Below are 20,639 nucleotides of genomic sequence, written 5' to 3' on the forward strand. Positions count from 1 at the left end.
AAACATTCATTGGTTGATTGTGCATGGAAACTTGTAAAAGAGGAGGATGACGGAGGAGTATGGCAGCTCGATGACAGGTGTGCAAAAATCTGCACTGACATAAACTGAGTGGCCAAGAGTATACTGGCATCCCATGGAAAAAACTCTGTGTGATGCAGGTGATGCTTCTGAAGGTATGCAAGTGAAGGTGCCAGAGTGAACTGATGAGTTCAAATTGTGTGCAGTTGTAGGGGTCCATAAATTTGTGAATTTTGTGGGATAAATTTCATTAGTTGAAGCCTCTAACATCCACTGCCAGCGATGTTACTGTGAAATTAAAACATCAGCAATCATTGATCCGATATTGCTAAGAAATTATTTGACAGTGACTGCTGAGCCTTAATGCACAGTGTTCATTGCAATTGTCACACATCATCGACACCTATTACATAGGACTTCCACTGCAGCTTAGATACAGAGTTGAGTTGAAAAGAAGATGCCGAGAGAGAATGAGGCTAAAGTTTTCAAGTTCATGTGATAGCCAAATTTACTGATCACAATAATAATGGCATACCGTTATTAAAATGGTGTGTGGAGTAAAGTGTTAGTTACATGATATGGCATTTGATTGCACACGTGTGGACCTGACAAGAGGTCTGGCAAATTGTATTTCTCAGTATGTTTGGTGACAAATTTAGTAGTAATGGCGAAAGGATATTATACATGTCATTAGTTTCATGACTATCATCTGTGGAAGAAAAAGCAATGGGTGCCCAGAGATTTCAAATCACACATCATGCCCATATTGCTAATGCCTCAATGCAAATTTTCACTCAACATCCATCCCCTATACAGTTGCTAACAACAGTCTCTGAAGAGCCTGTACTAGCAGGTCATCCTATGACATTTCTTGCAAATTAAAACTAAGTTCTGAAGACCCATGTCACTGCCATTTCCTAGCAAAGTTCAACTGAAATACTTGAACATGCTTAAAGTTTCAATTAACTAGTGTTTATTTCTTTCTTTTTATTCTCTCTACACACTCCCCTGAAGATTATCGTGGAGAATGGTGTGCCTGCTGCTGAAATACAGCATTCAGAGTAAATTCATTCTTCGCCAAAGTAGGCACAGAGTGGTCAGAATGGAGTAGACTTATTGTTCAGAATTTGTCTAAATGTGTACATGTTGTAAACTTCAAAGAACAGGTATTTTATTTGCTGCACTGTTCTTATTTTCAGTCAACAGAACTACAGGTCAAAACATCTTTTAGCTTAATTCTTTCATTCACCAGAAGTTGTCATTGCAAAACGTTTTTGAATGCATTGAAAATGGAACAAATGTATTTCGTTGTGTATTTTCAGGAAGCTGGGAGTCTGCCAATGTGAGTCACAGAGCACAATGACCCAACCTGCAGGATTCTAGTTTTGCGTTACACATAAAGCTTTCAGAGCATCTCCGATAGAAAAGGTGAGCATTTATACATTGAAAGTGGTAGATAATGAAAATATTATGGGCATAATTAAAATTGTACAGGCAGGTTTGTACCAATAGTGCTTTGTTATGAATATTGTCTGTATCTTCTTTGCACTTTGTAATGGTAACTTTAGGAGGAGTGAAGACCAAGGGAGTAAATGCTACCAGATAACCTAGAATGGGCTCTGTAAGACAACAGTGGAGGGATACCACCTCTTAGAAATGTCCTGTCATAAATGCAACGATGTTTCCTCCACTTTATACTCATTCAGCGTTGGTAATCCTGATGATCAAGGATCGCAATGTATTCATGCATTCCACACCAAAAATATAGTGTCAGCCCCAAAACATCATTCCAAGGATGTCAGGACAGCACGAAAATATGGCAGTCACTAGATATAAATTCCCTCTGATGGATATGACACACAAGTGACCGGTTTTTTCGGAAAGCAGGAGTGATCACTGTGTCTCATGGAAAGCATTTCACCCACCAGTGAAGTCCTATCCTGCCATATTTTGTGTGTTTTAAAGGAATTCTAAGCTAAGAGGGTTTCCTTACATCACACAACTTGAAAGCTGTAAATTATGATGAAGACCTTAATACAGGCTGGATTAGAGAAGACTTTTACAAATTATTTTGTCACGGAAAATCACAGGACTGACTGATGTAGAATGCTATAGGACAGGATTTAACAACACTCTGATTTTAAGTGTGAGCAATTGTGCCTGTTCAGGCTGCTCTGTGTGAGCAGAGCAACTGTGGTGTGGTGGAGAATGAGTGGAATGTGTGTGCATCATATGTTCATGACAATAGTGTGGAAGTGCCAACTGCGAAATGGGGGATTGTCAATTATGAAAGCACTGACATCTAATAGCAGCAATGGCAACTCGGCATTGTGAAACCCTGAGAATTTTCTGCATTTCAATCTGCAGTGCAAGGAATCTTGTCCTTTTACACAAAAAATGTTTAGGGTATCATAAGACAATGAATACTTACAGGAAGTTCAATTTGCAAAGGCACTTAATGTCTTACCATGGCAAATAATATGGAAACATAAAATTTTAAAGACTTCAGCATGTAACAAGAAATTTTAAAACTTAAAAGGACGATCTCTGAAGAGGTGTGGGAAGAGACAGAAAAATCAAGTGAGTGTGGCGCCTTTCAAGTGATCTAGAAAACTGCAATAATTTTAGCAATGTCCTTCACAGACAGTGATTCAATAAAAGAATACTTAGTAGTTCCTGCTGAATACTTATCTGCCTTCAAGTAGAACAATTTTGCATGGTGCCATTATCAAACTTGACAAGGTGCTAAAAGTGGCAACTCACCCTAAATAACGAAAAGTGTAGGTCATCCGCATAAGCATTACAACAAATCTGTTAAATTTCAGTTACATGATAAATCACATAAATCTTAAGGCTGTCAGTTCACCAAAACACCTAGGAATAACAATTATGAACAACTTAAATTTGAAATGATAATGTGGTGGGTAAGCTGAACCAGACTTTGTTGTATTGGTAGAAAACTTAGAAGATGCGACACTAAAGAGACTGCCTATACTACGCTTGTCTGTCCTCTGTTGGAGTACTGCTGTGTAGTATGAAATCCTTACCAGATAGGACATTGAAAGGCAGCTCATTTTGTATTATCGAAAACACGGGAGAGGGTGTCATGGATATGATACGCAATGTGGGGTGGGAATAATTAAAAGAAAGACATCTTTTGTTGCAGTGGCATATTTTCAAGAAGTTTGAATGTCCAACTTTCTCCTCCAGATCCGAAAATATTTCGTTGCCATCCGCCAACATAGGAAAAAATGATCATTGTAATAACATAAGGGAAATCAGAGCTAACATAGAAAGATACGAGAGTCCATTTCTTCCATATGCTGTTTGAGATTGGAATGACAGAGAAATACAGTGAAAGTTGTTTGTTGAACCCTCTGCCTGCCACTTAAATGTTAATTTCACAGTAGTCATGTAACAATGTTATGAGAAGGAAAGCTGATACTCACCATATAGTGGAGATGCTGAGTCGCAGATAGGTACAACAATAAGACTCTCACAATTAAAGCTTTTGGCCATTAAGGCCTTCGTCAATGAGACACACACACACACACACACACACACTCACTCACTCAAATGCAACTCACACACACAACTGCAGTCTCAGGCAACTTAAACCAGTGGTTTCAGTTGTCTAAGACTGCAGTTTTGTGTGTGTGTGTGTGTGTGTGTGTGTGTGTGTGTGTTTGTTGTTGACGAAGGCCTTAATGGCAGAAAGCTTTAATTGTGTGAGTCTTTTTGTTGTGCCTATCCGCAACTCAGCATCTCAACTATATGGTGAGTAGCAGCTTTCCTTCTCACAATATTGTTACATTCCATCCTGGATTTTCCATTGTTTGACAGTAGTCACATAGATTTGGATGCAGACAAGCATATGTCCAAGACAGGTCATGGTAGACAGGTTTCAGAACCAGTCTGCAAAATTTTTGTAAGTTTACCCTTTGGCGATCTATGAAAATGTAGGTATTGCAAGCACACAGCTGTATATGACATTTTTAGGAGCATTGAAGGAAGAGTGGAAATTGTAGATTTGTCATGGGTTTATTATTTATGTGTCTACAGAAGGAGCACCAGCCATTTTGGAAAATAAATCAGAATTCGTTGCACAACTCAATGAGAAAGTGAAGAAGGTTTGAGTACCCAATTTGTACAATGGGAAAGTGAAAAAGTTCTGAATGCTCAATCTGTGCTGATCTGCAGTTTGAAGTAATGCAATGCAAAACGCAATTTAGAGACAATTTGCGTTTCACCAAGTGTTTCCTTCACAATCACTTTCCTCATTTACACAAGTCTCCACATGGCTCCACACTTTATCACCTGTGAAGATGCTTGCAGATCTGTGCAGTGTGCACACCGTACGCTTGCTGGGCACATTTGCTGTGAGGCCCTGGTATAGAGTAACCTCACAGCTATGTCTACAATGCTTATGATAAACTAGAGGAAGCATATACACAATCTCTTCATGGGAGATGCAAGTTCACACCATTGTCATTTGTCAGACTTAATCTTAACAATTTGTAGGAATGCCTGGAACATACACCAATGTGTAACTCCAATAGTACTGACTGTAACACGTATCAACTCACACTGCACAGGATACATAAAAAGAATTACACCGGTATGGTGCAAATTCTATGCAGTTAACACAGAATAAACACAAAATTTATTGACAAACAGTGAATATCAACAAGCAGATCATCAACAAATTAATGGGAACAGGACATACTGCTTTGGCATCTTTTAAAAGAAAGAAACCACAAATGCTGATTGGTTTGGACCAAAGCAAGGTGGAAAGTAGAATCAATGATACAAAGACTAGAGAAATTGCACAGAATAAAATGTATGGCTTGGTTACAAATGAACCCTTGAACCAGTATGGAGATGTTTTCGGAGCCATTAGGAATATGGAGACAGCTTGGCAGTATGACAATAACTTCTGGTGAATTTGAGCAAAAGTTCACAGGACACTACAACATATGGAGAACACCATTCAAAATTACAAGGAAACAGAGAAGGTCACTTGTCTCACTGCCTATGTGTACTCTATGGCTTCTACTGGGAAGAGGGTTGAGTTTAAAGGACTTGGTAAAATAATTATTCTGTATGCTAACAGGGGACTGTAAAAGGAGGACCAACTATGAATATATGGAACAATCAATACATGCAGCAAATATACGAAATTAAAGTTACTGTTTGTCAGTGGAGCACAAACTGGCATTGATAAACAAAACAGCCTTGAGAGAAATAACCACAAAAATTTGCAAGAGCAGCAAAGGACAATGTGAATATGGATCCAAACAAAATTACAGCACACATAAACTGGAGCTTGTGAAAATGATAAGAATTTTATACTGTTCATGACCAACTTGAATTTTCTTACTTTCCTACATTTCTGCAAGTTTTTCAGTTTTAATTTGCATTTCATAACCATTAAATTAGGGCCATAGTCTACATCCACCCCAGGAAATGTTTTGCAGTTTCAAATCTGGATCTGAAATCTCTGTCTTACCATTATGCAATCTATCTAAAACCTACTCAAATAACTTAAGGGTAATGTCATAAACAACCAGTACTATTTCGACAGGGGCCCACCCCATCACTTTCAAGACAACACTGCAGCAAGTATATACTGTGCACGTGAATTTAAAACCTCAGTTTGCAGAGCAAGTCTGGAAACACCACACACACACACACACACACACACACACACACACACACACACACTGTAATACTAGTGCCACCACACAACAAGGGAGAAAGCAGGATTCTAGGCATAATTTAAGCAGAAACCTTTATCTTTATTTACATGGCTACTTGCTAATTTAATCTCAACTGATTACTTAATCGCCGGCCGGTGTGGCCGTGCGGTTCTAAGCACGTCAGTTTGGAATCGCGTGACCGCTCCGGTCGCAGGTTCGAATCCTGCCTCGGGCATGGATGTGTGTGATGTCCTTAGGTTAGTTAGGTTTAAGTAGTTCTAAGTTCTAGGGGACTGATGACCTCAGTAGTTAAGTCCTATAGTGCTCAGAGCCATTTGAACCATTTATTTTGATTACTTAATAACACTATCCCAATAGCTGGAAGTGTGTACCAGAAGCTCCATGTTGTTATATTCTACAAGATGAAAGGTGCGAAGGCAATGTTCTGCAATAGCTGATTTGCTTGGCTGTTGTAAGTGTGTGTGTGAAGTTTATGCTCTGTACACTGGTCCTCCACAGTGCCGACAGCCTGACCATTAAATGACATGTCACAACTGCAAGGAATACAATATACACCTGCCTTACGCAACCCTCAGCTATCTTTGATGGAACCTAAAAGGACCCTAATCTTTGGTGGTGGTCAGAAAATACGATTCACATCATATTTCCACAAAATATGACCAGTCTTGTTGGAAATGCTCCCTGATGAAGGCACAAAGGCTGTATATCTCAGTGCCAACACGTTATTACCATTACTAACCCAATGCACAGAGGGTCGACAGTGCACTGCACTTCTGATCTGTCTTTCATCACATCCACACCAATGGAAGGTGACCTCAAGGTGGGTTAACTCAGCCAACGAACTCTCAGAGTCTGAAATGACATGGGTCCTATGAACCAAAGTACAAAGTAACCCTTCATGCTAAGCCCGGTGGTGGCAATTATCAGCAAGTAGATACAAGTCAGTGTGAGTAGGCTTCCTGTAAACAACATGTCCCAAAGTACCATCAAAATTTCTCCTCATAGAAAGATTAAGGAAGGAAGGTAGTCATTCTTTACCACATCCAATGTGAAATGAGTATTTGCTTGGATTAAAGTCAGGTTTTGTTCAAGGCTTGTTTCTTGAAGATGTCCAGAAAAAAATTTGCAATAATAGGTAACAACGGCTTTCAATTGCAACTCCATCTGTCTGCTCATGGTATTGGTTATTGAATAAAAGGTAAGTGGAAGTCAAAACATGTTGAAATAGTTTCAAAACTCAGCACATGGTAGGTTAGCTCCAATCTTACGGACAATCAGGTGAAGCTTTGCTACTTCAACATATCATGTAGCAAAACATCTTGCTACTTTCTTGAGCCCATTAGTTGGCCAGTGTGAGCATTACATTATGAACTTGCCAGATTCCTTACGTCAATTAGAAATACATTGTATGAAAGTGTTCAGCATTCAATACTGGTCAATAAACTATATTGCTCGGCAAGGGCTGTAGTTTTCAATGTACCCTTGTCCGACCAATATAGTTTATTGATCAGTATCAAATGCTGAACACTTTTATAAATGTTCACGTTTGTAGTGAACACTTCCATGCAATGTTCATGTTTGTAAGTGCATTTTGAGTTCTCAAGTTTGCTCATTGACCCTTTGTGAGGTATCTTTACAAAAGACAAAATGCGTGTGGTAGGGTCTTTTTTAATGTTATGTTGATGAAATTTTGAGTTTGGGTTATTCATTAAATGCATTTGAATACTATAATATTCTACAAAGTTTTTATGTGGTCTCTCTCTTCACTTGTGTTCCTCTGTCTGATTTGTTATGTTTAATAGAGGTTAGGTTTGGTGTCGAATTAATGAACCTATTTTGACATGTGTTGACTTCCATTTACCTTTTATTCAATGACAGCACTTTGAGCAGATACATAGACTTGCAATGGGAAGCCCGTTTTCACCTATTATTGCACATTTGTTTATGGAAGACTTTGAGGAACGTACCTTGCAGTTGGCAGTTTTGAAACACGTCCCCCCCCCCCCCCCCCTCCAGATATGTAGATGATATTTTTGTTATTTGGCTTCATGGAAGTGGGAACTTGAATGATTTTTTTAGATCACCTGAGATCAGTCAATCCACACATTCATTTCATGATGGAGATGGCAAAGGATGGCTGCCTTCCCTTCCTTGTTGTGTTGGTTAGAAGGAAGGTTGATGGTATATTGGGAACGCTGTTTAAAGTAAGCCTACCCACACTGATGTATCTGCAGACTGATAGTTGCCACCGTCTTGATCAGTGTGAAGCGGTACTTCGTACCCTGTTTCACAGGGCCCATATCATTTCAGATCCTAAGAGTTTGTCAGTTGAGTTAATGCACATTCAGGTCACCTTCCATCAGAACAGATATAGTGATAGATCAATCAGACATGTGTTGTACTGTTGACCAACTGTGCACTGGATGAATACCAAGCTGGCACCAAGGTGCATGGCCTTTCTGACTTACATAGGAAGCAAATCCAGCAAGATTGGGTGTATTTTGCAGAAATATGATATGAAATGTTCTTCCAACCTCCATCTAAGATTAGGGTACTTTTACATTCCTCAAAGATGATCTTGGTTTGCATAAGGTGGGTGTGTATTGTATTCCTAGCAGTTGTGGCTTGTCACATATTGATCATACTATCAGGACTGTGGTGGAGTGGTGTACCATAAGTGTCACACATGCTTACAACAGCCTAGCAGATCGAATATTGCAGAACACTGTCTTGGCACTGGTCATCCTATGGAATACAACAACATGGAGCATCTGGCATGCATGTCCAGCTGTTGGGATAGTGTTATTAAGGAGTCATTTGAGATTAAGTTAGCAAGTAACCTTGTAAATAGAGATGAAGATTTCTCCTTAAATTATGCTTTCTTCCTTGTCAAGAAACAGAGGGACAGAGTTAATGCTACCTCACCCATTTTTGGTAATTTTCACTATCAATACCCTAATCTTAGATGGAGGTCGGAAGAACATTTCACATCATATTACAGCAAAATACAACCAATCTTGCTGATTTGCTCCCTGTGTAAGGCAGAAAGGCCATTTACCTTGGTGCCAGCTTGGTATTCACCCAGTGCACAGCTGGCCAACAGTGCAACATGTCTGATCCATCTATGACTATATTTGTTCTGATAGGTGTCAGTTGTCTTTGGTTGTGTGGCAGTGTTAGTGTTCCAAGTGTGTGTGTGTGTGTGTGTGTGTGTGTGTGTGTGTGTGTGTGTGTGTGTGTCCACAATTGTTCTGCAAATTGAGGTTTTAAATTCACTTGCACAGTACTTACTTACTGCAGTTTTGCCTTGAAAATAACAGAGAGGTCACCAGTCAAATATGGCAGTCATTGATGATGTCACCCTGCTGCTTTCCATTAAGTTACATGAACACTGTACACACCAGGAGAAACTCCGGTCTCATATCTGAAACCTTCTGTGACTCCAGATCTTTTCCCTGTATATTAATCCTGCTGCTTTCCATTAAGGTACTTGAACGCTGTATACACCAGGAGAAACTCCGGTCTCATATCTGAAACCTTCTGTGACTTCAGATCTTATCCCTGTATATTAATTTCTTTCATGACTTAAACCAAATGTTAACAATGATTTACTTTTGCCCCGTTCTGCTACAGTTTCGCCTTGCCTTCTTTTTCTTTTTTTGTGCTGTCAAATTCCAGTTCTCCAACAAAACTAATTTTTTTCTGCTACTCAGCGACTTTACCACACATAGTGTGGTTTAGCATCAGTATCAGTATACCTCAGATCAAGTTGTCAAATGAGCCTCATGGTATGTAGGAGCCGTATGTCCTCTCTAATAGAAATGGGAGAGATTCTACGTGAAGTGGCTCTTTATTTGTACACAATATTGCAATATTTTGCTACTTTTCCAGCCTCACCATTAATGTGGCAACTGCAGCTTGTGACATAAGGTTAGAGTAGTGGATCAGAAATTGTAAGGAATTAATTAATTTTAACTGTTCTTGATGTAGGCAGTTTGTATTTAAGGAAAACTGTGCTGAGTTTGAAAGATGTGGTTAAGTTTCTGTTCCTTGTATTTCATTAGTAACTGTCTTGTTTACCAGGTGTAAAGAACCGAATTACAAGAGTTTTCAAGGACCATAGTCACAGGTGTTAAGAAGCTGATAGTGTGTGACTGCCATAGTTTTATAAAATATTTGTACTATCCATATGTGACAATTAGTATGTATTGTATGAATCAGCAAGACCAACAAACTACTTTGTAGATATTGAGGGGCTTAAGAGTAAGGCATATGGACATTTCCTGTTCTGCTGACTTCCGTTGATCACCTGCCAATGGACCCAATTGTCACAATGTTTTCATGACCATCAAAATATTTGTTATCTGCCATAAGCATTATCTAATTGCATATGCTGTGGACAAACTGCAATTCTTAGCAGGGGCTAGAATTGCTTGCCACCAGAATCGATAAACTGGTTGTTTTTCAGATCCATCATTTACATTATTTTAAATGATAAATGTAACAAAGCATAGGTCATTCTTTGATTTCTCCTAACCCTAGCCAAAATATCCAACTCCCAAATGAATCTGAATTATGTTGTCTGCTATTACTCTGTGGCTTGTGGGTCTTGTTTATCTTTTGCTTGCAAATGGCCTGTTTTTACTGAGTTCTGCCTTCCTCTCTTGATATCTTTATTGTCTCCAAAATTACTTTCTAATTTCACGAGATTCTCTTGGAGCTCACCGCATTCTGCACCCTTCTTCCTCGAAGTAGTTCCAGGCACTCTGTGTCAGTCTGGGCTGCTGGCTCATTGCTTTTCAGTTTTGCATCTTGATCAGGGGTATTACACATTGGAGAGCAAAACTTTATAATCACTACCTACCACAAGATTTAATAATGCTGCCTGATGACATTGCAGGCATGTGACATAATAAGAAAAGTATACAGGGTGGCGAAAAATTGTGTCACAATTACAAAAACTTGGCGCCACACACTCCAATTGGCTGTGGGACTACCCTGTTGCCATTTGTCAGTTGACAGGCACTGCTATGGTTGTCGGTTCACACATACAAACGTCCCTTGCCCAGTCACTGCCCAAGGTTATACGCTCATGTGTCAAATAGGTCTTGCTGTTTGTCGCCACCTCACGTCAGGGGCATTCACATATAAGCTTCACTTGAGAGCGCACACATGTGACCTGCAATTTAGTCATACAGTAAGCATGGCGTCACAGTATACATTTGAAGTACAATGAGATATGGTTTTTGTTTATAGACTAGCTGATGGTAATGTGCATGAAACTCGACAGTTGTACGAGGAAGGGTACCCAGCAAGACACCACTCACACCCACAAACGTTTACAGCAATTCACTGGCGACTGACAGAATGCTGCATTTGAAGAGATTGTTCTTGAGCGCTTGGAGGAAGCACCTATGACACGTAGTCGAGCAGTTGGACATGACATGGGGGTCACTCATCGGTTAGTCTGGGAGGTTTTGAGGGATGACGGCCAGCATCCATTAGGTTTCCACGCTGTCCCAGACGTAAATCTTGTGGTGGACTATGAACACAGGCTAGGGTGTTGTCAATGGTTTCTGCGATGTGCTGCACTAGATCCCGACTTCCCCGCCACTGTGTTGTTTACCGTTGAGTGCAACTTCCATTGGGATGGCCTTTACAACACTCAAAACGTCCATTACTGGGCAAGTGGAAATCCTCCGATCATGTACCTCCACGGACACCAGGAACGATTTTCACTCAACATTTGGGCAGGCAATGTGGGTGACAATCTGATTGGGCCTGTCCATCTTCTTCCTCGACTTAACGGGGCAAAATACCTTAACTTCTTGCAAGAAACTCCAACCGGCCTGCTGGAAGATGTTCCTCTGGACATACGGCTACACATGTGGTTGCAGCATGATGGGGCGTCTGCACATAACAGTCGTGCTGTGCGTGAATATTTAAATGAACTCTTCAACAGCTGGGTAATTGGCAGAGGGGCTCGTAATGACATGGCCCCCATGATCACCAGACCTCATGCCACTCCCCACTTTTCCTGTGGGGATTCTTCAAGGTTCTAGTTCACCCACCCAGGCGCGAACCACATAAAAACGAAGAGCAATTAATGGATCACATTCAACATGGAACCAGTCACATCAGGGCAATGCCAGGAATCTTTGAAAGAGTTTGGCAAAACACCGTTCAATTTTACCAAGCTTGCGTAGCATCAGAGTGTCGCCAGTTCGAGCACCTGCTTTACGTAAACAATGTCCTAGCTACAAAAAAGGCCCTTTTCAGGGCCAACACAGTTTGTAAATGACTTTCTGTAGGCGAACTAACAGCTGTTGACGGGTTTGTTCCCAGTACATCTTATCATGAAACGACAATGGATGTTTCAGGACCCTGGCAGACTTGCCCCCAGGCCCCTAGAGTGGAAGGCTGGTGCGCTACCACCGAGCGTGCGGGGTCACCTTGGCTACATCATGATCTTCAGCAGGCAAAGAATTTAAGGTCATGTGTTGTCCAGAGCATCCATCAACAGGGCAATCCCACGGCCAATCAGAGTGTGTTGCACCAAGTTTCCTTAATTTAAAAATTGTGTGTTGTCAACCTACACAACATTAGTAATTTTGGTTCCTACTGGCATCAGCTACCCAGAGTTAAAATTGTGTGACACATTTTTTCTTAACCCTATATAGGCAGAGCAGATATAATGAGAAATCTTTTTAGCAAGATGTATAGACTGCAAATGGGAAAATCCAACTGATATAAGTGACTTTGACATAGGGAGATTGTTATGGCCCAACACCTGAAAATGACCATCTCAAAACAGTGACTGATTGAGTGTTTGCACACTATTGCCGTGAGCATCTACAGAAAGTGGCTGAAGGACGGAAAAACCATTTCGTAGGTGACAAGGTACTGTTCAGCAAACATTGTTGAACATAGAACTCCATAGCTGATGTACTCTGTGTATTCTCACATTGACTCAATGAGGTAACCAATTATGAATGCCTTGGACACAGGATCATCAACATTGGACTACAGGTCAGTGGAAACACGTCACCTGATTGGTTGAACCACATTTCCCATTGCACCAGGTTGAGAGCTGTTTCTGGATACGCTAAAGGCTCTCGAAACATGCACCGCGCCACATATGCAGACCAGTGGCGACAGGACAATGCTATAGATCACATTCAACTGGACTTCCATGGAACTTGTAGTAATCAAAGGGACAATGACAGCTGTGGACAATGTGAACATTACTGTCAACAACTTGTGTCCCTTTATGCTCAATGTCTTCCCTGACAGCAATGGCATATTTCATCAGAATGATTGTTCATATTACAGGGCCAGAATTGTGAAACTGTAGTCTGAGAAGCATGATAGTGAACTCCTGTTGACGCTTTGGCCACCAAACTTGCCTGATTTGAGCCCAACGAAACACATCTGGGCTGCTATCAGGCACCAGCTCTGTGCCCACAACACACCAGTACATAACTGATGGGAATTGCATGGTTTGTGTGTGTGTGTGTGTGTGTGTGTGTGTAGACGTGTGTGTGTGTGTGTTTGTGTAGACATCTGGTGCCATATAGCTACCAAAAACCACAGAGGACTTGTTGACTCCATGCCAACAGAATCGCTGCTATATTGTGTTCCAAATGTAGACCAGCACGCTGTTAAGCAGGTGGTTATAATGGTTGGGCTCATCAGTGTATGTACTTCTCTGGTGGATAATGTACCTCCTTTCTTGGTTGGGATTCAAAGAGGATTTTATTACCCTTGTTTTTAGTATTCTGTGGCCTGTAAACCACATTCATTTGTATACATTGTTTAACAAATCACTGGACTGTAGGAGGAAATCGCTTCAGTGAAATCCGTGTAACAGCAAAGAGGTTGTTTGGAGGCGTCTCAAAGGGAGCATTCAGCAACAACTGACTGAAACGAAGGAAAGGAACAGAACACGGATGGCTCACTTTGAGAGATGGAATAATAAGGGCAGCAGAAGAACAGCTTTGCAAAAAAGACAAGGGCCAGTACAAAGCTTCGGATAACAAACAACATACTGACGAGTCTGATACATAAAACATATATGTTCGAGGAAATGTAAGACATGTTATTTGGTTTTAAGTGTGCCAGAGTGCAGTGCCACCCCTCTTCACACAGCATTCTTCTATTGCATGTCACTGTATTTGGCTCCGTGGGATTGAAACGTGTATATTTTGTACTGGATGCCATCAAACCATATTCAGGACAGTGGAAATTTAAATGTCCTGTGGTAACTCTCCTGCTCCTAGTCACCCAGTTTGACATCCTGCCCCCCCCCCCCCCCCCCCACACACACACACAAAAAAAACACATCACAATTGTTTGTAATTGGGAGAACAAGAACTCTTTAGAAAATTTGCACTCTTTATTGCCTGTTAGCTAATAACTTTCTGTTTTGGGTGACATAAAATTAAATATAGGAAACATACAACCAGTAAAGACAAGATACAAGCAATACGGTACACATTTATTCAGTCCTTAGCTGCTAGCATTGTTTTCTCTCAAATATTGCTACAGCTTTAGATAGAGTGCTTTCCTTTCTACGACAGAATCTATTACCCCATCAAAGTTCGTCAAACGTTTTGCTACATGAAAAATCGAAATATCGTTGTCTAATACTGCGTAAGCTATTAATACAAATAGTACCCACGACTGTTGTTGTTTCTCGATCTGATTATGTCTATTTTGTCACTGTCTGCTAAATAAAACAAAATAGGCCTTTGTAACACTGCAGAAATTGTAACACAAACCAAATAAACGAGACTGTTTTGGCACAAATGGTCATTTTTATAACACGTCAGAATATAATTCATGAAAACCAACATAAAATACCAATTGGGCCTACAACAAGCAAAAAGCTTATGTTAGAAAACAGTTTCACATTTCATTCATACATTCCAGTTTCTCGAGCATGAGATCAAAAAGTAGTAGTACGAGATTTTAATATAAATTTGAAATCGTCACATACTTCCCTAATTTGTGTGATGTCCCTGTTTCCTCTCCTTCCTCGTTCTAACAAACAATCTTGTCATGACCAATTCTGGAACTATTCCTGCCTTTGTCAAAACTTATTCGCTGGTTAACTTCACTAACCCTGCCACAATCACCGGTTTAGTTATCCCTGATTATTCTCTGGTTAGGCATTGTTATGTTCCTACAAACCATTTTCCGCACTACTTCCAGAATAGAACTTAAGCGGCTGCTAGATGGGGACTGTACAACTGGCCCTTAATAGTGTAGCATTCTGGCCAAAAATTTTCTTACAAAATTTCATTTTCCTGGATATACCGAGAAGATAATACGTAATCTTTCTTACCTGTTATTTCTATTAGTCATTTATTTCCACTATGGTAGTGTGAGTGTATGGATTTACCTAGTAATTATAACAATGATGATCATTCGCAAACCCAATTGGTGTTCACTCGTTCGGCTTCACTCCGCTCAACTTGTATAGCCCAGTCCCCTATTGCCTGCAGGAAGTTTATTTGTACATGCGACGTGGATTCCCCTGACAGAGACATCATGTACACTATGCACGCATTGAATTTTTCTTTTCTTCTTTTTTTTTTTTTTTTTTTTTGCCATGGGACCAAACTGCTGATGTCAGCAGTCCCTAGCCTTACACACTACTTAATCTAACTTACACTAAGGACAACACATACATCCATGCCCGAGGGAGGATTCGAACCTCTGACAGGGAGAGCCGCACGAACTGTGACAAGTCGCCTTAGACCGCAAGACTACCCCACGTGGCTTATGACTGATTTAGAAATCAATTTACAGAGTGAGTTCAAAAACCAACAGGGATGCGCATCAAAATCATATGAGTAATCGATAGACCAACATGCACTGGATGCTAGGCACTTTGTGAAACCCCGTTTTTTTCTCCTCAAGAATATGAATTGAATCCCCCCCCCCCCCCCCCCCGCTCCCCGAAACGGGAGAAGGTACTACTCATACGCCACTCAACTGCGCATGCGCATGAGCCCGCTTGCAACTGCTACGTTTTATTGTTGCAGTATTATTCGGCAGTAGCGGGATACAGTAATATCCTTTGTTAGAGTATAGATTCTTACCAGTCAAAATAACAAAAATTTAACTGAAACTAAACGAAAAATTCCCAGTTTTCTCCCTGATGAAAAAATTCCCGGGTTTTTCCCGGATCTCCGGTTGTTCCGGGTCGTATACACCCTGTATTAATAAGTGTAAAAATTAAAAGAATTTGAGATCAATATCAATTGTAGTAATGAAAATATCAATACATTAGCAATGAATATCAAATATGGTTTTCCATTCCACTTCCAGAAAACATTTCATAGCATGAGCTTGGGAATTAGCACAATATGAAATGACACAATCATTCTGAAATTATTCACTGGACACAACAATGATGCTAATGAAGTACAGGGAAATGTAACATGTCATTCTGGCATGTCACTCAGAGAACAGAGGAAACAACAGGTCACCAAATGTAAAACCCTCTTCGCTTTTTAGTAGACTTCAAATATTCATTTTCTAGGTAACTCGAAAGTGAGTGACAGTCAATACACCAATGTTTGTTGTGCATATGTAATGAGGAAAGATGCCCAAAATTCAAATGATCAAATGGGTGTGTAATTTTGTATTACACTTAACTGACACATGGCATCATTCAATGTACTATGTCCTAAACAAACTACAGAAGGAAAATTGCTGTGAAATGTGTTATGACTGGAATTCACAGAACAGGTCCACATTACGAATTACAAGAACTGCTTTCAAAACAACTGGGCAATGAATATAGTGTGATGTCTGACACCTGGATTTATATCATAATTTTAAATTCAGTGAAACACTGCACACGACAAACTAATAATCATAAAATAATAAACAAGAACTGAAATCTGATTTTATAATTTCAGAAAAAAATTATCATGCATGTAGATAAAGGTGATCATTAATGTGGCACAGTAACTCACATTTATCTTCGGAAGTGGGACACAAATATTTTTACTGGAACCAGAGATACAGTCTACAATAACCATACAACAAAGTTAGTAAATACTGTTATCAGAATCTCCTGTAACACAGTAATTAAAGCAACAATAAATACACCACACACACACACACACACACACACACACACAAAGGATGCATTGATATATGCAACAAGATATCTAACTAGATTAAATTTGTTCACTCATGTATATCCATATACTAGTTCAGTCAGTGTGGTTTATCTTAAGTCAACTGTAATGTTTACATGATGATTCAGTGATTATACTGGTATAATTTATCAACATCGTACATTGCCGGCAAGAAACACACCAGGAATGTGGCGGAGACAATACTATTCCTAGAGAGATAAAAATATACATTTCTAAAGTAGAGATAAACTCTATACAAAACAGAAGATAATGTGCTTGTTAGTCAGCTGCTGACTAGTATTGGCTTCATGTTTTATGCTAGATGGTAGTTTTTGTTTCTAATAATTTATTGAAAAATAAGTTGAATTTCATTGGTATCATACATCAGGATAGTTAACAATTTTTCTTAATAGGAAACAATAACAGCTTAACTGTATATGGAATGTCATTACAATTAATTCTGAAAAATAAACTGACATTTCATTTATGGGAAAAAACTATTCAATTAATAGCAGCATGAAAACATGGTGCATTTCAATATTTATAAACTCTGTGAACTTATCATATGCAAAAACAGTTTAGTTCCAAACATACCTGTGGAAAAGTGTGTAACATCTACAGTTCAATGTCTGCCTTATAAATAACCATTTTACACCTAACAATTCTTGTTATTAAAACCACACAAAAATGGGTTACTTAAGGACTAAGTAAAATGTGATGGATGAACACAAAGGTCAAAATTATAGCATCTGAAATAAAACATTTACCCTCTTAGAAACACAGGGTGTTTCAAAAGAAAGAGTCTATTTTAAGAAATGAAGTGGGACACAAGAACATGTAAAATGGTTGTGGTGCATGGTGGTTCCTAAAATTATCATCTGTGACGTACTCACATATTTTGAAATTCATAGAACCATGCAACTACACCAATGGTTCAAGATGCTGTCCAAGTATGTGAATGCAACTCAGCAATTTTCTCTGTAAATGCAAATCTCCTCTAGCAAAACTGGTCTCTTCATTTGTTGGAAGGCTACCACAATGGGATGGAATATTTTTCTCAGCTTTTTAACAGAATTCATGTAAGTTATGCACATAAATCCACATGCCAAAGTCAATGGAATTTAAGAAGGCCAAAATACAAGTCCTACTTCTGCATATTCAGCAAATTACCATATCCCCTATGTAAGTAGTATCACACAGGAACGAAAAAGTGCTACATCATATACAAAACCACATGTTCAAGACTACTTGTAATGAATCATCTTTGAAAAGGTATGAAAAAAAATTTACCAAAAGTAAGCACATCACTCTTCAGTTACTCCAATTGGCAAGAAAGAATGCCTTATTACACCAGTTCCCAGATTTTCAATGAGAGATGATGCAACTACATAAACTGCAAAGGTTTGTTTTCAGACTAAACACAATATTTCCATAGAGCCAAGCCTTAAAAAGTGCCACTTCTGGGATAAAGGGATGCAAGCCCGGCACAGATCTGGTGAGCTGAGCAGCAGAGCTGTGGATTTTAGGCAGTTGTCCACATCCAGCTAAGTGAACACCCACATCTTGTCTCAAGATATATGTTGCACAAACATTCCAAAGGAATATTCTCATACATGAACATGGATTTACTCGAGCCATAGACAGATGGGGGAAATAGAGGCATCAGGAAGCACATCCAGCCACAAACTACCACTAACATTGCCTCGAACTTTATAACAGTATTCATAGAAGTAATGGGAAAAGGCAAAAAAAGAAGAGGAGGAACAGACTTGTCACACTAAACATGACCTGGAAATTAGAAATTTCATTATGGACAAACACAGGTTTGGCACTAGAGAACTATGTTCAACAAGTGAGCAGAAACATTGCTCTGCTGTTGTAGCTTCTGGCACAACAGCAGCATAGGAATGATGTCCTTATTGTTAAGACACTGTGGCTGACATACACTGATAAGCCAAAATTTTACAAGCACTGCTCATTACAAGACTGAATACCGCCTTGCGGTACAGGGGGCCACATAGCATGGTAAAGAAATTATATTAACAGAGCACAGAATCATGGGGACTCATTCTAGTGATGATATGGGCTGCAAATGAGGAAATCCACTGACATACTTAACAAAGAGCGGATTGTTATGGCCCGGTGCCTGGGCAGAAGCATCTCAGATGCAGTAAATTTGGTCACCTGTTCGCATGCCATTGTTGTGAGCATCTGTGGAAAGATTCAGTGACAATACTGGCACCAAAATGGAAGATAACATACAGAAGGCCAAAATACTGAACTCAGTCTTCTGAAAATTGTGATACTCTGAAACAGAATATGGATATATGTAGAATTTAGTTATTATATTAAGTACTTATACAGAAAACAGATTACAACAAATCATACATGTGCATTGTAGGTTGACTTTATCGGTGAATGAATGGAAGAGGTTAAATAAAATACTCTGCATTGAAACTGTAAATTACGAAAATGCTTTCAGTACTTTCCAAAGCTTTCGAAAAAGTTGAAAGAGCCTGTTTCATTATCATCATTGAGCAGATTTTCCTCAAGTTTCTTTCTGTGGATATAGGTTTCTAGTTCTTCATAAACCAACATCTGGTATCCTTTGTTCAATGTATGTAGTATCTTAAGGTTGCTTTGTTGGCTGCCAGATGGATGTCCAGTATTTTTTATGTGGGAGGCTACTGCACAATTGCGTGGTGTTGTATCAGAAGGCACTGATGTGTTCTTTGAATTTGTTGTGGAAGTTGCAGCTAGTTTGATATACAAACTGAGCTGGACATTTACTGCATATAATTTTATATATACAGGTGACATAAGTTTATCTTGGCATCTTTTTATGTTATGAAGTGGTCTGTAGCAAATTTTATTTTTTGTCTGGAATTAAATTCTTATTTTATGTAACTTGAAGATAATGGCAATTTCTCAGGACTTATTACTGAGAAAGGGGATGCATGTTAATGTATTTTCTGCTTCTAGAGGGTCACTTCGTTCATTTCCATTTTTTACTTTTTTAGCTACGTTGTCTATTAAAATGAGTTTATACCCATTAGCTGCAGCTATTTGTTTTATGATTCTCATTTCATTCTGTAGGTTCTCACCACTCAGTAGGATTTTTAAGCTCTACAGATTACCGAAGGTGTGCTGCTAACTTCTGGGCATTGGGGTGGTGGGATGAAGCACATATGTTTGTGTCTGTGGTGGTTGGTTTCCTGTAATTTGTAAGACTTATTTGTCATCTTACTTGCAGATGATTAAATTAAGGAAGTTAATGGTATTATTTATTTCCTGCTCACAAGTGAATTTAATGTTTTTGTGGATTTAGTTGAAGGTTTGGAGGATGTCTTGGACATAATTTCTTATCCCTTTCAATGGTTATAAATGTATCATCTACATATCTTCTGTAGAACTGAACTTTTTGAATACGTGCTGACTTTTTTTATTTTTTTGTGCTGTAGGTGGTTGAGGAATATTTCAGCTATAGTTCCTGCTGTGCTGGCAACCACAGTTAGCCCATTTATTTGTTTCCAGATTTTTCCACTGAAAGAGAAATAATTATAGTTCAATACCAGTCATAAAAGGTTAATAAAATCTGTGATTTTTGCAGGCGAGAGCTACTTGAATTTTATTAGGTTCTTTTTAATAACAGCTACAACATCATGAGGGGGGGATGTTAGTACACACATTTGATACATAATTTGGCATTTGTTAGTATTGAGTATGTCTTTTAGATCATGGGCAA

General features: G+C 39.2%; 1 protein-coding gene across 13 annotated transcripts in view; it reads right to left on the reverse strand.

Moving 5' to 3' along the window:
- LOC126189034 (MAGUK p55 subfamily member 7) overlaps positions 1-20,639 on the reverse strand; it is a 265,575-nt gene that overhangs the window by 110,485 nt on the left and 134,451 nt on the right. The gene's annotated exons all lie outside the window — the stretch shown is intronic.

The sequence above is a fragment of the Schistocerca cancellata genome, chromosome 5 (assembly GCF_023864275.1).
Source record: "Schistocerca cancellata isolate TAMUIC-IGC-003103 chromosome 5, iqSchCanc2.1, whole genome shotgun sequence".
Lineage (NCBI taxonomy): Eukaryota > Metazoa > Arthropoda > Insecta > Orthoptera > Acrididae > Schistocerca > Schistocerca cancellata.